Source organism: Sceloporus occidentalis, unplaced genomic scaffold, assembly GCF_023333645.1.
Source record: "Sceloporus occidentalis isolate IW3139 unplaced genomic scaffold, rSceOcc1.0.p SCAF_80, whole genome shotgun sequence".
Taxonomy (NCBI): Eukaryota; Metazoa; Chordata; class Lepidosauria; order Squamata; family Phrynosomatidae; genus Sceloporus; species Sceloporus occidentalis.
The window spans coordinates 3,602,142-3,615,452 of NW_028317060.1; positions in this window are offsets into that span (position 1 = coordinate 3,602,142).

The following is a 13,311-nucleotide window of genomic DNA, read 5'->3' on the forward strand; positions in this document are numbered from 1 at the left end:
GCTGCAGTTTTGGAGATTCTCTGAGCCAGTCATCTAGCCATCACAATTTGGCCATTTTCAAAGTCGCTCCTTACGCTTGCCCATTTGCCCTGCAAAACTTTGAGGATGGAATGTTCACTTGCTGCCTAATATATACTACCCACTAACAGGTGCCATGTGTCCTATAACTGCAGGGACAGTATGGAAATTCTATATAACTGAGGTATTTCAAAATCAGGACTCCTGAATTGTTATATTTTGAGGGTATTTTCTGTCAATTTAACAAAATTCAGCAAAGAAATTATATGATTTTTTTTTTTAAACCACATATACTTATAAAGAGCTTACTATATAAATACTTGTCTTATTTCAAATAATACTAATTGGATAACAGAAGTCAATTTGGATATTATACTGCGGTGATATTCCAAAAGAAATTATTTTAATTTAAATTACAAATGGCCAGAATTACCATTGTCATAGAGGTTAAGTAGGTCAACTTGGTTATAAAAGAAGAACAAGCAAGATAACGGAATGCACTATGAACCCACCGGCAAAAACAATTTGGGGGTCTATTACATGCACACAGACACAGATTCCCTGCTGTTTAGGAGAAATAGTTTGATCATGCACAAATAGAATCTCCTTCCCTGAAATAGTAGAATTACTCGAAAACTCATATCTTTAATGAAGTCTATGTATCATCAGTCTACCCAGTCTTCACCCACATGTCTAAACATCAGCCATCTGTTTCATAAAGTAAGCAGATGGGGCAGGAAAACTTTTTTCTCTTCTTGTTTTACATTATGTTTGTGTTTTCAATGCATGTTCGTGTTATAGATTATTGAGACATCATTTTGCAGTAATTGGATATGTTGATATATATATGACACTGTACATTTTATGGTTAATTAGTTTGCAAATGTATAGCACTTTTAGGCAGGTTTGCACTTTGTCAGTGTGTTTTTCATAATTTTGCTAGAAGTGACTGGCGAAATTCATAAAGTTTAGCTTAGTCATTAGCTGCTTGCTCACCCACTGTCATTGTACAGTTAATATGAATAATTAGATGCAATCACTGGTTGACATGAGAGCAAACTGCAGAATGACACCGTAACCACTTTACTGTGGCAGTACAAATACATTTCAGCTTGTAGGAATCATGCAATGTTAAAAACTCATTAATTCAAAATGCATGGTCCAAATGAGTTCATTGATTTCCTTATACTTTTGTGAATGAAGAAACAGCAAATTACTGTCCATAAACTGTATACCATATCAAACCACACAAGACTGCGGAGGCTGACCTAGTGGTTCTTTGTGATAGATTTACTCTTATCGCCTTCAACTCAAATGGCTGTAACCCATTAAATCTGAATGGCAGGTTAGTTAATTAATTAGAACACTGGGTATTAAGAGGGATTCTAGTCCTAAATGGCAAAGGTGGATTGACCAACAGGATCCAATGGTTTCTATGGTGAATTTACAGTTCTTATCACCAATTGAAACAATCACATGGGTTGTTATTATTATTATTATTATTATTATTATCTTTTATTTATATAGCGCCAACAGTTTACGCAGCGCTTAATACAATACATAAATTCAAGGGATATGACAAGACAAGAATTGACAGACTAAGACAAACCGATACATTTGGTGGAGAGAGCCCTGCTCGCAAGCTTACAATCTAGAGATTGTTATAGTTACTACTTCAGTTTTACCACCTTGTGACAGAATTGATCTTGCAGGAATGTATCTCCTGTTTGCTATAAATAGATACATACAGATATATAACCTAATGATGCTTCAACACAAAAGGTGGGACCCCTTGCAATCTGTGTTAAAATCTGTATTCCCTGTTCCAAATGTACACTATTTTGGTTCTAACGGTTGCATGTTTTGGAGCAAATACAAAAATATTGAGTTCCATGATAACAAAGACATTTCCCTAAAGGCAGATGTTATTAGTGGAGAGGTCCCATTTACCATAAGCTTCTACATTACTCCTTGTGCACAAACACAAAAGGTTTTTTTTTAATGTATAAGTATTCCAGTAAAATGAATGCATGTGCAACAGTGGTGTAAAATAATTTCATAGACTATTTCATTGTTGATTTATTTATTCCTTGGAATGTCCCCAAAATAGAAGCTAGCAAACTGGAGCCATCCTTGTAAAAGTTACACAAAGTTGAGTTCACTTTGCGGAATGATAGCATGGCATTCCACCACGCCAAGGCAAATCAAATCAAATACGAACTATTAGAAAGTGTCTGCAACATGTTATTTTCATGATAAATGCATATTGGGCTACATCGGCTACAATGCATTTTTACTTCATGTTAATTGGTGTGGGCTTTCGTTATTAGAATGAGAAATTAGTATTGAGTAGGATGGCAGTTCTACCGAGCATGCACAAAACATGTCCATGCAAATGCTTCCTGCTTTCAATGAAGAAAGTCGAAGGACAAGTTTCATAGCAAATGGAATCTTATATTCTTTTAAGGGAGAAGAAATTGTGTTAGTACTATCAATACGGCCATTGGTGACTATACTAAATTTAGTATTGTTTATTTGATTAGAACTTGGATTAGAACATACTTGTGGAAATAGTTTAACCAAGTAAATTAAAATCTCTCTATGCTGTGCTGATAGACAGAACACAGAGGGTTACTAGACAAGTTGGCAGAAGTCCATATGAAGTTACCCACCATGCTTTTCTATTTCCTTCTGTGTATGTCTACTTCTCCACTGTAGCATCCTGTGGGTTTTTTCTCACGGCTTTGCTGCATTACAGCTAAAAAGATGACTGCCTAATATATTTCATCTGATGTTTCTGACAGCAGCATTTTATTAATCCTGTATTTTACTGGCTCTATAGACAACACACGGAAATTAACTTCCAAGTTACACTACGGGAGACACAGCAGAAGGTGGGGTGTTTAAAAAGGCGATTCTCTAAAGACTGAGACCATGTAACATTAATGAAATAGTGGTATAATTCATAAGTCTGGTCCCTTTACATTTGGTAAATATCATGCGTGTTTATTTTATGGAAGTTCCTATGTTGTTCTAATGTCTTTTTTATGATGATGAACAAATAGTGTAATTAATAACAAAAACACAACAATTAAAGGTGTTTAAAGCATCATGGGCCCTTTTATGGCCATAGATAGCACAAAACAGAATGTTGTCAAGTATGCTATAATGCCACAAGGAACAAATGAGGTTAAAGCACTTATGGATTTTCTCCAAGATATTCTGGAGCCCTTTTTACCAACTAGCATCTTGCAATTAACACATGAACACTTCAAGGGTGAATTTGCTGTGGATCTAACACCTAACAGCATGCTTGCTAATGAGCCCACCAATGAGCATACACCATCGCTGGAACTGAGAAAACATAATAACCCTTATTTGTGAAATAAACTATGCAGCATGACCATGGATTTTCACTATAGCATTGCAACCTTGCGACAGATACGTAATACCGTCAGTGCCAGTACTGCTGATGCAAAATCTGAGTCTCAAATTTACAAACATATTACACATCTGTATTTTTTTCTTCTTTACCTGGTGTATATTTGCATTGATTCATTTTTTTTAACAATACACTTCATTGGTCATAAGTCTTTAGACAACCTAAAGCAGGAAGATAATGGACATGACCAAATGCCTGGAGAAAGAGGAAAGTGACTACAGGTCAGACCTAGACAGTTATCACCCTCAATGCCACTGCCTAGTGCATTAGATTAAGTCCAGTATGCACACTTATGAAAACATTTAGATTTGTAGTAAATCATTATACCTGTTTACATATTGCCTGATGGCCGATAGGAACCATCCCATTGTATAGCGCTAAAACAATAAATAATAATAATAATTCCGCCAATCTAATCAGTCCGTCATCTTGTCTTAGATACAGAATAGCTTTATGCCTATCCCATGCTTGTTTAAATTCCCTTACTGCATTACTACTCCTGATGGGAGTCTGTTCCACTTATCTATCACCCTCTTAGTAAGAAAAAACTTACTTTCACTCTTGATTTGATGATTTTAGATCCAGACCTGAATAGTAATAAGAAACAGAAAATGTTAACATTAATGTTTGATTAATTGCATATAAAATACAATTTTGTTTAAAAAAAATAATAAACTATTGATTTTGTCCAACACTTATTCAGAAAATAAAATAATGCTCCTTGATAAACCAGCACCTCTGAGTCTCTGGCAATTTCAAAGTCGCTGAATCGTGAAAGCGTGTAAATGTAAAGTCAGACAATGATAGGTTTGTTCACTTTTAAATGTAGACACAACAGCAGATTGATTACTTTGAGCTACCAATAAAGAATGACCTCTTTGAAAATGAGCATAGAGGCCAGTTCCCCATGTAACTTGTTGTTGGAGATTTCCCTGTGGAGGCAAGTTAACAAACAATCAAAGTTGAAGGACATAGGGCAACATAACCATTTGAAGTCCAGGTTTCAAATGCAAAAACCTTGGAAACAGAAATAAAATTTAACTTGACTCAATACTATATAATCCACAAACGCCACAATAAAAAAGAATAAGTATTGTAGTGACTAATATAATTTTACTCTTTGATTGCAATGTCTATTGTATCCTAGTAAAAGGGCAAATAGACATGCAGTATATGTCAATATTTATACATGATACATATTTAACCTTAATTTAAAATGTAATCATATCATTAATACCTGTCTTCAATTCTTCATTTGAAATATTTTTCTGTTAAAAAAGTTAATGAGAGTTTGTTAGGCTCTGTTGTGAGATGACATTAATCCATGTGGTTCTACAGAAGACACTACATTTTTAATGTATAAAAAACTCAGTTTCATGTAAAACGTAAGATGATGTAAGGAGATGGTGACTAGAAACTAAGACCATGGAATTGGGTCAAAGGAAAAAAGTTTTTCAACCTACTCTATATATATTGAGAGATTAGTAAAAAAAAACGCTAACATCTAGTTGAGGCTTACAAGGGAAAAAAATCTTTTTTTTATTGACATGGCTGCATACCGAAGAGCATGTGAACTTCAGTAATGTTGGGTAATACAAAAAGAAAACACAATGTATTACAATGTGTACATCTTATAACTGAAATCTTAACTTTTTAATAACTCTGATGATAAAAAAATTAAAAATAAAAGCTGTAACTCAAAAGATGGTTATAATTAGGTATTTTGGGCACAATGCATACCATTATTCAGCAGGGTTTTTTTATGTCAGACTGTATCCAGCTATTTTCTAAGCTGATTCTTTTATGTATTAAGACAGCTTATTCCTTTTATCACTCCAACTGTATTGTAGCCACAATCTTTTTTTTTGTTCCTGCATCTCTGTCAAGTATCTCTATGCACACATACTCAGCATACTCATTTTGAATAATAAAATTGAGGATGTGCACAGTGCTTATTCAAATAAATACATATTTCCTTGCTATGACAACAAAAGTATTCAGAATTCATGATACACTATGTAGATAAAATGGTAATTAATGTCCTTTTGTTTAGTGAAAAAACGGTGTTGTGCTACATGTTATTCTGCAATTCTTTTTTTGTGAGAAATGCAATTATTAGTACAATAAGAGTATTCTGGTCCTTAAAAGTAATACAATTGGAAATTGCTCAGCTATTTTCTTTACAATAATGCACATTTAGGCAGTGCTGATTGTATATGTTGTATGTTCCTCTGTAAGAAAGTGTTGTCTTAAGTAAGTATACAGTCACAGATAAGAACCCAGAACCCAGCTATGGTAAATGGCAGAATTCCATCCAGGTGAGGTTTTGCGTGGACTACAGAACTCATGTCTAAAGTAGAGGCCAAACGTTATGCATGTGCTAACACGATCAAACGCATTAGGAGATGGGATCACACATTCATATGCTTCCAATGCATTCCCCAATTAGATTGAATTGGCACCCATCTCTCCCAATGGCACACTTGGCACCTACGCAGGCTCTTTTGCCCTCAACCGGAAATGGATATATTTAAGATTCCCAACAAAATGGTATCTGCAAAAGTAATGGTCGTAAAAAGAAATTACTACATGTCAACCAGGCTTACATAAAACAAACATTTATATTTATTTGACAGTGTTTATCATTAAATGATAGCAATCGGTTTAACTCTACTTTGTAAAACATATCTATATATATATATAAATATTCATTTTTCCACTCGTCTTGTACATCAAATAATATTGCTTTTTTTTAATCTACTCTCTGTTAATCTGTTTTCCCCTCAGCTTTTTGCTATTTTTCAGTGACAGAACAATTATAATTTGGAAAGATGACTACCTCAGCTACCCAGTTCCTCATGTAAAAGCTTTCTGTTGTTCCATCTGGTCTAAGTGCTGAGTTGTACGTGTGCATAATACGGACCTTGATGCAAGATACCATGACAGGTTGATAGCCAAGCACATGCCAAACATCTTTTTAATAACCTATTTTGAGAACATTCAAGCAGCTTGATACCTTAATAGAGTGAGTTTTTGCTAAAGAAGCATATTCGATATTGGTATATGCAAGTCTTAGGCACGTTGAGCAGAGCTCTTCTTATAATATTTAAGTAATAATTAGTACATTTGTAAGGGAAGTAAACCAGGGATATTATATTTCTTAAAAAGTTTAATTACCTCATACAAACTTATCATAAAGTGTGAAACTAAGCCACCTAATGATGTAGTCCATTTTACAGTTGAGACAGGAAAGAAGGGCTATTTTTAATCTAAAGTAGAATATATAAAATGAATTGCATTAATTCTTTATGTTGGTTAAGAATTAGCTAGAGCAAATGCATATTCTTTTTTGCTACATTTTAGCAAGATTCATAAATAAAGTTTACCGGTGCCCACTCCAGCTAATTTCCCGCCCCCCCCCCATCATTTACGGATCTAAATAGGCTTTGTCAATGCAGAGCGACCAGAACTGAGATAAGAAGGTTATCACATAAAAGTGATACAATTCTACTTCAGATGTCTGCATCCCAGTATAAAATCATTATCACCTGGAAAGATAGGGAGTAAAGAGCTGTGCGCTATCTTCAAAAATATAGCAACATGATCTAAGTTTTAGTAAAACAGGAAATGTATCCAAAAATAAATATGTGCCATTTTCAGTTTATTTTATTGCATTAAAAACTTTGCTATTTTGTCATTGGCGTCACTTGGCTAGAATAAAAAATTACAACAGCAGTTAATTGCTATATGTCTGTGAGACCAAAGTTTTTCACTAAAGGTAAAGTTCTAAGGAGACTTTGCAGGGAAGTTGTGATTTGAACTTCCTCATCCACATGATACATTATGAAGGGCCAACAGTTTATCCAGTTAAAGGCCTGAGCTAGCCCTGCATAATGCATAAGTCAATGATTGAGGAGGCTTTGAAGAAATATCACTCATTTCACTATGCATTGTACAGGGCCATCCTAGCCCTCTCTAACGCATAGTGAAGTCAAGGGGTTGAAATCTCACCTCTTCTGCAAACCCCCTTGACAAACCCCCCTTTAGTGAATAGACTTTAAGAGACCAATGTAATGACTTCTCTAAAGAAACCTAATTTTACCTTCAAATGTGTGTATTGGAGATCAGAACGAATTTCTCTGTAGTTCTAATAAATATTTCAGTAAATTCAGGTTTCCATATTACTTTATAATATATTGTAGCATACAACCAAATCACTTCTAGGTAATGTCAATTAAATAAGTTCTTATAAGGCTTGCCTTTTAATAGGTGTCTGGTACAATCCTAAGTGGCTCAACTCATTACATTAAGGAGGACATAAAAATTGACATGCTGTAATCATGCAGCTTCCATTCAGCACATGGAGTATTCTACAGTGTTAGACATATCCTTGCTTACTTGGAAAAAAGATCATACAATACAATAAAACTATTAATTTAGATCAATTTAAATAATATAATTCAACCATTCAAGAGTATTGGATTTTACTATTGCATACTATTGCATTCAACTATCATCTTCAAGCACCTCTGCCCCAAGGTTTTTCAGACGCATTACTTCTAATGCAAATGTTGTGCTACTGGGAGCAGGTTTTTTCCCACTGATTTACTTCCAGTTCCACATAAGACACAGAGATATCACATGCACCTTGAATATGCATATGGCCCATGTTCTTATGGCCGTGTGTATTTTGCTGAAGTTTCACCAGGGCAATCATATACTGGAATTCTCTTAGTGTTTTTAGACTATTATCCACTCTTTCCTTCTTTTTGTGTATTTAACTTGCAATCTATATGTAGATATTGTGGTTTCTAAAGTAAGAAGGACTTATTGTTTCATAGTTTGATAATTTATGTGCCTCATTTATGAGGTTGTCTTTGTAGTCTATCTGTGTGATCATATTTTGGGTTGGGCTGGACTGGATTTTGTGCATTCTATGTATTGTATTCTCTGAATGTGCTTATGCCAAACCAAGATTCACCCACCATTCTTTTCTTAAGTAAGATTTGGATATCAATATCGTTATATGGTTTACCCTTATCCTAATAAACACATCCCAGGATTGTCTACCCAGAGCTCTCAAAGGAGTGGCTTTGTGGGGGGCTAGCCATGACTGAGGGTGGGTTTGGTCCCAAATAGCATCAAAAAAATTGGGAGTGGGTGGTGAATTAGGCAGGGAGAAGGTGTGGCAAATGGCACTTTCCCTGCAATGGAGAGGGAGCACTGCTATTTTAAAAAGAAATATTGGTTCCAGATTATTAAAGTTTGTGAGATACATTTTCAAGTAAGAAGGCTTCTTCCATGATGTCACTATATCTCTTTATAAGATTTAGAAAATAGCTCCAAGGCAAAGATTCTGCAGTTCAGCACAATTACTTCAAGTGAATCTGCTCTTTTATGCTTTAAATTGTACAAGACTGTAATGTTCTTTTGTATTATAACTAAGTTGATTTTATTGATTTATTTGATTTAAGTGTCATAACTGGAGATGTCACAAAAGGTTCATATGTTATCCATTGCTTTACTTTCTGTGATATTTTTCCCTGATGGCCGTTGATCAAGGAAGAGAGAGCGATAAGTCTGGATAATGGTGTTTTTTTGTTTTTTTTTGGTACTCTTGGTTTTAAGCATTCAATCTTTCACCTGGTTACCAAAGCCTTCAATGTAATGTAAAAAAAATATATTTTTAGTATCAAGGTTGTTAAACAACAAATCTATTTAGACATACCCTGTTATACTTAGCATGTTTCTTACCCTAGCATAAAATGGGAAACCAGATGCCTACTTGTAATTAACACATTGGGATTTGGGAGTTGTACATTCCTTTGCTAACCAACTTTCTATCAAGAAGACATCTGTGATTTATGCTTCCAACTTGTTTTTCTCAATACACTTACATAATCATTTGTATTTTGAAAAAGATCACGTGCTTGATCAATAAGCTTGAGCATAGAACCTCTTTCCAGCATCATCAACAGCCCTAACATCTGTTTTAGCCTTTACTTAAAAAAAGGAGAGTATAAAAAAACAGTTACAACCAAGGATTAAAAATATATACAAATGTCACGTTTCATGAAGGGGCCAAAATCTGTTGATCTATTACCTTATTTATTTAGTAAGTAGCTTGTCAGTCACTGTGTTTGGATTATTTTTAAACTGGTTTTTACATACTCATGTTGAAGCTAATAAAATAAAATATCAAGTATTTAATAAAATATAATAATTATATTAATTATGTATACATATTTTAAATTAGACAACGCTCTTTATAGTTAAGTGACATATTCCCTAGTTTCCTTGTTAAATGAGATGCCTGAGATTATATTCATCCTTCTATTTTAATAGCCCATGGCTATACAAGCTGGCGTCTTGGTTGCTTCTGTTTATGAAAAAGTAATTATCACTTAAAACGTAACAAAACGCATCATTAATGAAGACAATATTTTGTTTCTTAATTCAGTTTTGAGCTTGTAAACATGGTTGATCTGCAATTTGAATTTTTCATACAAGATCACAGGTATAGTTGAGTCCATTACCATTCTGTAGAATGGCACTTTTAAGATTGACTGCTTCCACCCAAATGTATATATTAATTAATTAATGTTAATGCTACTATAAAACATGTGTGAGATCATGCATTATGTAGGTGCTATGTTTTTTTTATCCCTACAAACAAGCAAGATATATGGCTCTTACAGACCTGTAACATCTTCTTTAAGAGTCTCCTCTGTCCTCCACTTGTTATCTGTATTAATGGCACCTGTTTGAACTTGTTATCAGTATAAAAGACACCTGTCCACAACCTCAAACAGTCACAGTCCAAACCCCACTATGGCCAAGACCAAAGAGCTGTCGAAGGACACCAGAAACAAAATTGTAGACCTGCACCAGGCTGGGAAGACTGAATCTGCAATAGGCAAGCAGCGTGGTGTGAAGAAATCAACTGTGGGAGCAATTATTTGAAAATGGAAGACATAGAGGACCACTGATAATCTCCCTCGATCTGGGGCTCCACGCAAGATCTCATCCCGTGGTGTCAAAATGATCACAAGAACGGTGAGCAAAAATCCCAGAACCACACGGGGGGGCGTAGTAAATGACCTGCAGAGAGCTGGGACCAAAGTAACAAAGGCTACCATCAGTAACACACTACGCCGCCAGGGACTCAAATCATGCAGTGCCAGATGTGTCCCCCTGCTTAAGCCAGTACATGTCCGGGTCTGTCTGAAGTTTGCTAGAGAGCATTTGGATGATCCAGAAGAGGATTGGGCGAATGTCATATGGTCAGATGAAACCAAGGTAGAACTTTTTGGTAGAAACTCAACTCGTCGTGTTTGGAGGAGAAAGAATGCTGAGTTGCATCCAAAGAACACCATACCTACGGTGAAACATCATGATTTGGGGCTGTTTTTCTGAAAAGGGACCAGGACGACTGATCCGTGTAAAGGAAAGCATGAATGGGGCCAGGTATCGTGAGATTTTGAGTGAAAACCTCCTTCCATCAGCAAGGGCACTGAAGATTAAACGTGGCTGGGTCTTTCAGCATGACAATGATCCCAAACACACCGCCCGGGCAACGAAGGAGTGGCTTCGTAAGAAGCATTTCAAGGTCCTGGAGTGGCCTAGCCAATCTCCAGATCTCAACCCTATAGAAAACCTTTGGAGGGAGTTGAAAGTCCGTGTTGCCCAGCGACAGCCCCAAAACATCACTGCTCTAGAGGAGATCTGCATGGAGGAATGGTCTAAAATACCAGCAACAGCATGTGAAAACCTTGTGAAGACTTACAGAAAACATTTGACCTCTGTCATTGCCAACAAAGAGTATATAACAAAGTATTGATGTGAACTTTTGTTATTGACCAAATACTTATTTTCCACCATAATTTGCAAATAAATTCTTTAAAAATCAGACAATGGACTTTGTTGTCTCATTCTGTCTCTCATAGTTGAAGTGTACCTATGGTGAAAATTACAGGCCTCTTTCATCTTTGTAAGTGGGAGAACTTGCACAGTTGGTTGCTGACTAAATACTTTTTTTGCCCCACTGTAGTTCAGAAGCCATGCTCCCTCTCATAGGTAGAAAATAATTAACTTCACGTCACACTGTCTAATGGTGAGATGAGATTTAGTATTTCACTTACGTCCCCCTCTTAGATGGCCAATTACTTGGATGTTATTTTATTTTAGCTTTGCAATGAAACTTAATGCAATAAAACATAATATATAATACTTGGGACTAACACAGACTGGCTCTTAATGTAATCTGTGCCAAGAGTTAAATGAGACTTCAGATTTTACAGCAGCGTTTTATTTCTCTTTAAAGTCATGTCTAATATAATTGAATAAAACTGATTTGTGCTGGTGAATTAAAATTTGGTGATATCATTTAAGAGTTGCATTGAGCATGTCAACAATCTTTCCTTAGGCATTTTGATGTGGGGGGAAAAATGCAGTAAATGTGGAAACTTCAGATGCTTTAGTCTGATGTTCCGATTAATGGGTTTATGCTCTAGCATTCTTTTGGGCAGCTTTATGTCTACACACTGAAAGACTTCACAACGAAAGATTGTTTTGCTTCCATAAAATTGTGCTATTCTGTGTATTTGATGCTGGTAGGCCTGCTGCATGACCGCATGGAATAAGTCAACTGCAGATCATAAAACTACAAGCATAGTGACTTTTATGAACATGTCTCAAAGACTAAATTATACACAGCATGCAGAAATATCTGTAGTTCTGACAAGTCAGAAAATGGAAACTACTGCTCATAAATAGATAGCACATCAATATTTTACTATCTTTTCAACTCAGCAAAAAAAGAGAATGGACTTGGCTCATTATATCATTACAGACAAGTCATTATTAAATATTAAACATGTTGTTAAATAACAATAACAAAGGAAATCTGAATTTGTATTGAACATTAATGGAAATGAATAATGTACCCATCATCTTTTGTTTATTAGTAGGCATAGCATACATTAAAAATCTGTTGTAATAAAAATAGTAATGTTGCTATGGAGATGGAGAAAGGACAATTCAGCTAAATTTAGGAAAATTAATTATGGTTTTACTTTTATACCAGTAGAAAGTGAACTAGACAAGAACAGTAGAATGTTATCCTTTGTCATTAGATTTGTTTGCATGATGTGAATTGCAGATGTGGTGGAGCCACATGTTCTATGCTACTTTTGGATTTGTTCTCTTACAGAAATAGCCAATGATGATAATGATAACCCCCATGGATAAACAGGTTTTGAACCCCACTGTTTTTGCATGCATGTAATGCTGTGCTGTTGGAGTTGAAATATTTGGTGGTCTTGTGGTGGCTGTATTACCTAGAAACTTTAATGTGACACCACTGTTCAAAGATGCATTTTCACAAAACCTTTCTAGTTACACTGATGTATAGGCACTTTTGGTATCCGCTTTACAATTCAGTGGTGGGACGTAGAAGTTTTTACATTATTTTTTTTTAGTACCTCACTAAGCAAAAGTCAAAAGTCACATTGGCATTATATACTTTACAAATCACTATATTCATACTGCCTATTGATATTATTTGGGGTGAATTTGGGCCTCTAGTATAGACTAGCTCTTTGAGCAGCTAGTTCAGTCTTGAGACCTTCGGGGGAAACTACTGTAGGCCATTGTTGAGTGTGAATATAAGGAACGTGTAGCTTTTGTTGTTTAAATTACATCTACCCACTCTAGATTTAAACAGAAACATGTTTCTTTTGGGCATTAGAGCTCCCTAGAAAAATCACTTAAAATAAATTATGGTGGTATATTTGGTGGTTTCTGAATACACAGTGGCAAGGAAAAGTAAATGAAATCTTTGGAATTACCTG